This window comes from Tachyglossus aculeatus, chromosome 1 (assembly GCF_015852505.1).
Source record: "Tachyglossus aculeatus isolate mTacAcu1 chromosome 1, mTacAcu1.pri, whole genome shotgun sequence".
Classification (NCBI taxonomy): Eukaryota; Metazoa; Chordata; class Mammalia; order Monotremata; family Tachyglossidae; genus Tachyglossus; species Tachyglossus aculeatus.
Window position 1 is genome coordinate 93,522,058 of NC_052066.1, and position 9,600 is coordinate 93,531,657.

A 9,600-nucleotide genomic window follows, 5' to 3' on the forward strand; every position below is an offset into this window, starting at 1 on the left:
TCATGTTTTTATGGTATCATTCCGTAGTAGGTTGGAGTCTGGTAATGTCTTTAGAAAGATTCAAGATCCTCTCAGGCCTTGAGCCTGGTAGCAGCAGGCTCTTGGACCTTGAATCATTCTGGCTCTGGGACATCCCAGAATCTAAGGGATCTGGCCACATTTAGGTTTGGTGACTATTCACTGTTGCCACATAGACGAGTCAGAGATTGAATGGGGTCCAGGGCTGCTATAGTTGGAAAGTTAACAGTCCTATAATTATGCAAGAACATCTGCTAGAGTGGGAGGTGTTTCCTGGAGTAGAGAGTATTTTGGAGCATTCAGAGAGATGAATGGTAGCTGGGATCTAGAATAATAAGTATGGTATTTGTTAAGCGCTTACTATGTGCCAGGCAGCGTACTAAGCTTTGGGATGGAAATACTTAAATTGAGTTGGACACAGTCCCTTTCCCACATGGGGCTCACAGTCTCAAACCCCATTTTACAGATGCGGGTACTGAGGCCCAGAGAAGTGAAGTGAATTGCCCAAGGTCACACAGCAGAGAAGTGGCAGAGTGGGATTAGAACCCATGACCTTCTGACTCGCAGGTCCATGCTCTAGCCACTACGGCATGCTGCTTCCATAAGCTCATCCTCAAGACTATAAACTCATTGTGGGAAGGGACTGTGTCTACTAACTCTGTTATATTGTACCCTCCTAAGCTCTTAGTACAGTGCTCTGCACACACTTTCCTTCTTCTTCAAATGCCATTGAGTCATTTCCTCTGCTCAATTAATACAATTGACTGATCGATTCTTACTCCAGTCCAGAGAGCCAGAATCTGAGAAATCTCCCATTCATTCAGTCATATTTATTGAGAGTTTACGGTGTGCATAGCACTGTACGAAGCACCTGGGCAAGTACAATATAAGAAGAACTGGACACAGTCCCGCCCACCACGAGCTCACAGTCTAGAGAACCTAGTAACCACTACTATGACAGGTTGGGCTATGGCTTCCCGTCAATATGGCTAACATCCCATAGATTGCAACCCTGTAAGCGCAGATTTCTCTATACCATGCCAGCCCAGAAGTGCCTCTGAAGTTGCTGATGTGGGTGAGCCACCTTTGAGTCCAGAAAGATTAATAAGCCATTTTAAGAAGAGTCCATAGCTTTGGGGTTGTAGCTCACTCACTGGATTCCACGCCAGGGGCAGTTGGAGCTAGAGCAGTGTCTCAGAGCAGGGGGTGGGTTTCACTTTCTGGGTTAACACAAGCTTAGGAGTCGGTTGGGGCAGAGTGTGGGAAGGTGGCAGTGAGGTTGGGGAGACCATCAAAGTGTCAGTAGAATAGGAAAACACCCTCCCTCCTCAAAACCGACAGACAATTATGCTCCACTTCTTCAAAGCCTTATTGAGGGCACATATCCTCCAAGAGACCTTTCCTGACTAAGCCCCTGCCTTCCCCTTCTCCCACTCTCTTCTGTGTCATCCTGACTTAATAATATTAATAATGGCATTTAATAAGCACCTACTATGTGCAAAGCACTGTTCTAAGTGCTGGCGGGGGGATACAAGATGATCAGGTTGTCCCACGTGGGGCTCACAGTCTTAATCCCCATTTACCAGATGAGGTAACTGAGGCACAGAGAAGTTAAGTGACTTGCCCAAAGTCACACAGCTGACAAATGGCAGAGCGGGGATTTGAACACACGACCTCCGACTCCAAAATCCGTGCTCTTTCCACTGAGCCACGTTCATCCCCTTCCCAGCCCCACAGCACTAATGTACATATCTAGCTCTCTTCCTCTCTTCAAAATCCTACTAAGAGCTCACCTCTTCCAGGCCTTCCCAGACTGAGCGCCCCCTTTTTCCTCTCTTCCTCCTCCTCTTCCCCTCCCCATCGCCCCGTCCAGCCCTCTGCCCTACCTCCTTCCCCTCCCCACAGCACTTGTATATATTTGTACATATTTATTACTCTATTTTATTTGTACATATGTATTATTCTATTTTATTTGTACATATTTATTACTCTATTTTATTAATGATGTGTATATAGCTATAATTCTATTGATTCTGGTGGTACTGACACCTGTCTACTTGTTTTGTTGTCTGTCTCCCCCTTCTAGACTGTGAGCCCTTTATTGGGTAGGGACTGTCTCTATACGTTACCTACTTGTACTTCCCAAGCACTTAGTACAGTGCCCTGCACACAGTAAGCGCTTCATAAATATGATTGAATGAGTGAATGAATAATTTATTTATTTATATTAATGTTGTCTCCCACCTTCTAAACTGTAAGCTTGTTGTGGGAAGGGAATATATGTCTTTATTGTTGCATCATACTCTCTCAAGTGTTTAGTACAGTGCTCTGCACACAGTAAGTGCTCAATAAATACAGTTTAATGAATGAATGAAAGAAAAGCATTGCCTTCTTCTCAAGAAAGCATTTGAATCCTGGAATGGAGGCCCCTTGTCTGAACTGCTAATGCTGCTGTAGGTTGCCGACTAATAATACAAGGACACGGACATTACCATGGTTAGTCCAATTGTCTTCAACAGTGGCAATGAGGTGCTTAGGGGTACCTAGTGGCATAGTGGATAGATCGAGGGCCTGAGAATCAGGAGGACCTGTGTTCCAATCCCAGCTCCACCACTTGTCTGCTGTGTGACCTTGGCAAGTCACTTCACTTCTCTGGGTCTCAGTTACCTCATCTGTAAAATGGGGAATAAGAGTGTGAGCCACATGTGGGGCAGGGACTGTGTCCGACCTGATTAACTAATATCTACCCAAGCATTTAGAACAGCATTTGACACTTAGTAAGGGCTTAACAAATATCACAATTATCATTATTATTAACTTCCTGGACATCCATCCTTATGGTAAAGGGTGGACCATCTTATAACCTAAACTTGCTTCTTGTACATCCTTAACTTCCCATCTACTAATTCTTCACTTTGTCCACACTCCTCCTGAATCCTACTGATATGTATTTTCAGGTTGTAAAACCTACTGAGTCCATAACCAGTTTAACCTGTCTGACATATTCAAACACTTTCCAAAGTTTTCTGCAGCATTACTGCATGATAGCCAGTGTGGAAATGCTCATTTCTGAATTTGTATTGGAAAATTTTCTATCAAAGCCTATCGGGTCAGATGTAGCATTGTATGATCTTCCACTGGAGACTTGCAGAGATTTCAGAGCTAGTGACTGATATTATCTTCTTCAGCTGGTAAATTGAGAAAATTGAAATTGAACTCCATATTAGAAAGCACACTGCCCTTTACAGATTTTTATTTTTTTATGGTATTTGTTCAGCATTATGTGCCAGGCACTGAAATAAGCACTGGAGTAGATAAAAAATAAACGGGTTGGACACAGTCCAACACCACATGGGTATCACAGTCTTGAGCTCCATTTTACAAATGAGGTAACTGAGGCACAGAGAAATGTGAAGTGACTTGCTCAAAGTTACAGAGGTGGCAGAGCTGTTTGTTCTGATGACTTGACACCTGTCCATATGTTTTGTTTTGTTGTCTGTCTCCCCCTTGTAGACTGTGAGCCCGTTGCTGGGTAGGGACCGTCTCTATATGTTGCCAACCTGTACTTCCCAAGTGCTTAGTACAGTGCTCTGCACACATTAAGTGCTCAATAAATATGATCGAATGAATGAATGAAAGTGGCAGATCTGGGATTAGGTGCTCTCTCCACCTGCCATGCTGCTTCACATTTTCTCCCTTGCCCTAGATGGTATGTGCCCTAATATACTTGAATAGGTTATTACCATTAGATTGGCTTATTCCCACAGTATAATATGCTCATTCCTAGATCTGTGGGAGGCCAGAAGACTCTACTATCTCATTTTCCTGAAGGAGTTAACAAGGCTCATCTGCATTCCACTCCTCACAGAAACAAGGGAAAATAATAGCATTGAACTAGAGGGGATAGTCGGGGGTTTAGTGTCTCCAAAATGGTTGGAGAGTCTGAGGAAATGGGCACTCTAAAAGCTTTAGTAGATTTAATAACTTCATGATAATGACAATCATTTGTACACTCCATAAACTATAAAGTCATGATTTTGTTTAAAATGCTTAAAATTTCAGATGGTTTATACTTTATTGGAAATACAACAGAAGAGGCAATGTACTGGTAAATCTTAGAAAAAATGATAAAAATCTTAGAATTCAACTCATTTGACTTCAATCAACATGAATGGCACAGGTGCCACAAGAGGCCTAGTCTAATGCTAACTTCAGGCCTTCTGGGTACCAAACCACCAATCACCCCTAGGTACTTGCCCTTAACTACCTTTTCTAAATATTGAAAAGACTCTAGAAGGGATGAAGTATAGGGGCTGGGAGAGGGGCCAGTTCCTAGGATGGCAGTACTCCCACAGACCAGATCTTACAGGGGAGGTAATGCCCTCAAATAGACATAAATAATGGTCAGTATCCAACTGAAAATTGAGAAGCAGCATGGCATAGTGAATAGAGCACGGGCCTGGGTGTCAGAAGATAATTGGTTCTAATTCCAGCTCTTCCACCTGTCAGCTGTGTGACCTTGGGGAAGTCACTTCACTTCTCTGTGCCTCAGTTACCTCCTCTGCAAAATGGGGATTGAGATTGTGAACCCCACATGGGACAGGGACTGTGTCCAAACCAATTAGCTGGTATCCACCCTAGTTCTTATTACAGAGCCTAGCACATAGTACGTGCTTAAGAAACCACAATTATCATTATTATTATTACCTGAATTCTCATCCCAGCTCTGCCACTTGCCTGCTGAGTGACCTTGGGCAAGTCACTTAACTTCTTTGAGCCTCAGTTTTTTCATCTGCAAAATGGGGATTCAATACCTGTTCTCCCTCCTACTTAGACAATGAATCCCATGTTGGATCTGATTATCTTGTATCTACCCCAGAGCTTAGTACAATCCTCGGCACATATTAAAGAGCGTAACAAAAAAAAAACAAAACACCACAAACACAGTTTTTAAAATGCTACCAAGGAAAATTTTGGGGCCATTTATTGAAGTAAAATATTATTGACTTCAATAATGTTATGGACCATTTACGACTGCCAGTGAAGTCATGTATTGTTATATCAAAATGTTTATTCATTTACTCTTGAATTTACTAACATTTGCCATGATTGTCTATACCAACAAAATCCAATTGGACCATGGCTGGCTGGATATAGATGCTTAAATAGTTGTTTGTAAAATCAATAGCTGTTGATGAAGAGGTTAAATAGTCAAATTAATAACTGCATTTTAATTACCAAGCCACCATAATGGGATTTGTCTGTCTGCTTATTGGGGAAAAGAAAAATGAGTCGATTCCAGCCTGATTTACCTTTCACCCACTTTTTCCAAGCTTTTTATACAATTAGGGTTATAGACCCACTGGACATGTTGTGATGCAGAGGAAACATTACAAAATAATGTAAGAGCAAAAAAAGAATGATCAGAACACTGGAAGAAAATTTCCAAAAATAATTATTCCTTTTCTCAAAAATCACATAGCCAAGTAAGTGCCTGGTGAACAAGGAAAAAAAATATGTTCTTCTATTGTACTTTCCCAAGCAGTTTGTTCAGGTCATTGCAACCAGGCATAGAATTGTTTATATTAGTGAACTAAACCAAAACAGAAATCTTGGAGACCTATTTCTTTAAATATTCAGGGTATGTGGGCAGTAGTTGAAATTAATGATTTTTGTCATTAATTAGAAATTAACTTACTGTTGGAATTAAGAAGGCATATATAGATTCCTGGGACTATGGAATCATATGATAATAATGATAATAATAATAATTGTAGTGTTTGTTAAGTATTTACTATGTGCCTAACACTGTATTAAAAGCTGGGGCAGATAAAAGATAATCAGGTCCTACATGGGGCCCACAGTCTAAGGAGGAGGGAGCACAAGTATTGAATCCCCATTTTGCAGTTCAGAGAACTGAGACACAGAGAAGTGAAGTGACTTTTCCAAGGTCATACAGCACATTTGTGTTCCATTTGTCCCTAACAAAAAATAATTTCCATAAGAATAAACAGGTCCAGGATGCTAGTGAAAGCTGTGGACAGGAAAATTTTCCCACATCAGGTTTTTTTTTTCCTTTTGTATAATGTTGGGGCACCTGACATGCTCATTATGGTCAGGGAATGTGCCTACCATCTTAGTTGTATTGTACTCTCTCAAGCACTTAGTACAGTGCTCTGCACAGAGTAAGCACTCAATAAATTGGATTGAATGAATGAATGAATACCATTGACTGATTGATGGAGAAATGGAAGACACATTCTTCTCCCCAATTCTGTTCTGAATTTATATAATTCTAGATAGCAGAGTGCCAAAAAGTTAATTGCCAGCGGAGGTAAAAGCTTTGTGGATGGTCACAAAAACCACTTTCCATCTTGTGGTGGAAGAATATTTTCTATAAACAATAGCTATCCAGACTGGGTTTTTCTTCTCTCCTATCTGGAAAACATCTGGAAGTAAGATTTTAAAATTAGAACCTCTCCATGCACCTCAAATAGAAATGGACAATGGAGACAAAACCCTGTGGGCAAAGGAAAAAAAAATGTATCTGTGGAAACATCCAGGTGTATTGACCACCACTACAGAGTGCTAGAATGTCTAAAAATGGAAGTACACTAGCAAAACTGAGTTTTTTGATAATCTCTCCTTTGCCTTCCTCCCTCTCCTCTTCCCCACTTCCCTCTTCACACTCACTGCTTACCCCTAACCTTCTCAATCCCACAGACTCTTCTGTTCCCTTAAACACCCTGAAAAGCTGTTTTCAGTTTTGGAGCTGAGGAGGGTTTTTTGGTAAACAGCTATTCTGTATTCATGATTTAATTATTCAGAAGGCATCTAAAGTGTAGATGTGAATTTGTAAATGGAATGAAAAATGCACTATAAACTCTGGTTTTAAATGAATCTGTAACTGTTTCTTTTGAAAGCCTGAAGCGAGTGTTCTTCACTCTCCCATTATCCCAATGTTTCTGTTTCAATGAAGTATTTTTCTTCCATATTTGTATAATCACGAAAATTGATTTTTTGATTTGTTGTCCCTATCAGTGTGGTGCTTCCATTGAGCCAGAACAAGGATTAATAAGAAGAATTCAGACTTTCGGCTAGGTCTTCCATAGCTTTTATAGGAGTTCCTTGGCTCAGCTGGCATTTTTACTTTAAGCATAAAAGCAAATTTAGACCATGTCATTTTGCCAGCCCTTCTAGATGTATAAAATGGCAACATGGCCCAGCCTAATTCTCTACCCCCGAAACATTTTAATTGGCTCAGATGATTCTCCAGGGACACAAGATTAGTGAAAGGGGTTGAGGGACAGAGGATGCGTGTCTAACTTTTGCTCCCTATACCCCAAAATGAAATATGAGATTAGTCCAGGGCTGATCTTTCAGGGTCACATCTGGAGAGTTTCCAATACTCTACCAGTCTTGGCTATGGGAGGGAGAGTCAAGCAGAGGCATACCAATTCCATCCCTAGCTTGGCCAGTGGCTAGCGAGTGGAAGGCAATCTGCTACAAGTCAAAGATCACCCATGCTGGGCAGCAGCAGCAAGGGAGACAGTCAAGGGCGGAGACTCAGGTTTACTGCATGGAAGGCAGTAAACTTCCATATTTTCACCAGGAAAACTCTATGGATAAACTACCAGAATGATTTCAGATGGAGAGCAGGGCGTTCTGGGAGGGATGGTTCCGTGGTGTTGCTATGGGTCGGAAACGACTCAATGGCATAAGACAAGTACAGGGATGGAAAACCTAGGAGCTTGCCTGTGGCAGTGGAAAGGTGGGGAGATTAGGGGTTAGTCCAGTGTGGCTGGGAAACAGGCAGAAAGGCCTGAGAAAGTCAGAAGGACATGGGGAGTTTGAAAATCATTTGACTCAGCATACCTTCTAGTAGTAATAGTAGTAGTAGATGTAGTAGTAGCAGTAGTTGTAAAAGTAGTAGCAGATGTAGTAGTACTAGTAGTAGAAGTAGTAGTAGTAGTGAAAGCAATACTAGTGCTAGTACAAGTAGTAGTAGTACTATTACTACTATTACTATTACTATTACTAGTAGTAATAGTAAAAGTACTAGTACATGTAATAGTCTTGTCATGCCATCGAGTAGTTTCCGAGTATTTACTGAGCGCTTACTATGTGCAGAGCACTGCACTGAACACTTAGGAGAATACTTGGAGAATACTTGGAGGGCAGCATGGAGGGCAGTGTGGCTCAGTGGAAAGAGCACAGGCTTTGGAGTCAGAGGTCATGGGTTCAAATTCCAGCTCTGCCACTTATCAGCTGTGTGACTTTGGGCAAGTCAGTTAACTTCTCTGTGCCTCAGTTACCTCATCTGTAAAATGGGGATTAAGACTGTGAGCCCCCTGTGGAACAACCTGATCACCTTGTAACCTCCCCAGCACTTAGAACAGTGCTTTGCATATAGTAAGAGCTTAATAAATGCCATTATTATTATTTTTTTACAGCACAATAGATTATGCAGATGTGTTCCATGCCCATAAAGGAGAGATGAATCAGGGAGGCCTTCAGGGGATATATGATTTCATAGGGGCTTTACTATCTACCAGTCAATAAATCAATAGTATTCATTTAGAGTTTGCTGAGGTGAAAGGAATGGTCTGGTGGATGTGATGGGGGTAGGGAATTCCGGGCAGAAAGGAGGGGTGAGCAAGAGGTTGACGGTGAGAGAGGATTGAGATTGAGGCAGTGAATAGGTTGGTGTGAGAACAGTTAGTGTGTGAACCTGGTTGTAATAGGAGGGTAACAAAGATAAGAAGGGGGAAGAGAGCTGATTGAGTGTTTTAAAGCCAATGGTGAAGAGAATCTGCTCAATGCAGAGAGGATGGATGACTGTTGGAGGATTTGGAGGAGTGGGAGACATGCACAAAGCAAAAATTTTAGAAAAGTGATCTGGGCAGCATAGTGAAGTATGGGCATATTAGTATAGTATAGTGAAGTTTAGTGACGTTTAGTATAGTATAGTATAGTATAGTATGGTATATATATAGTGAAGTATGATACTCATGAGGATTGCCAAAGTCTGTTTGATTCAATTATGGCTGTCCCTGGGAGCCCCTATCTGATTGCCTCACACCCATTTGAAGGGGTTGATTCATGACACACTCATGAGCCGAGTCCTCCATTAGGGTCTTGCATATCTCCCAGGTCGATCGGGAGATCTCCACAATCTTCTGTTGCAGTGAAATCTTACTGAGACACAGACACTGAGAGAGAGAGACAAGGAGAATGTTTCTGAAAAATCAAAATCGGTATCCTTCCCTGTCCCCAATTCCATTGCCTGACCACATTCATCTCCTCCCAGACTCACAATGCCGCATCTTGGCTCCTCAGGGAGGGTTGTTTCTTTCACCTCTGCTGTCCCCACAATCCTCATACCACTGCATCCTAGTTCCTCGGAGGAGTGTCATACCTGTTTCCGCTTCCCTCGTCCCCCTGAGCCTCATTACACCATTTCCCGGCTCCTTGGGATAGCATCATGACTTATGTCACTGCCACTGTCTCCCACCTGAGGGTAATGCTGCCTCACAATATTTAGGATGGGGGAGGAAATCCAAGGCATATCTGTCCCTACTC

The 9,600-nt window shown here is 42.0% G+C and overlaps 1 non-coding gene across 1 annotated transcript; it reads left to right on the plus strand.

Annotated features, from left to right (window-relative positions):
• Positions 1–7,391: 7,391 nt before the first annotated feature.
• LOC119936580 lies at positions 7,392–7,529 on the plus strand. The gene has a single exon (XR_005453805.1). It is a non-coding gene; the product is annotated as a small nucleolar RNA SNORA7 (small nucleolar RNA).
• The last annotated feature ends 2,071 nt before the right edge of the window (positions 7,530–9,600 follow it).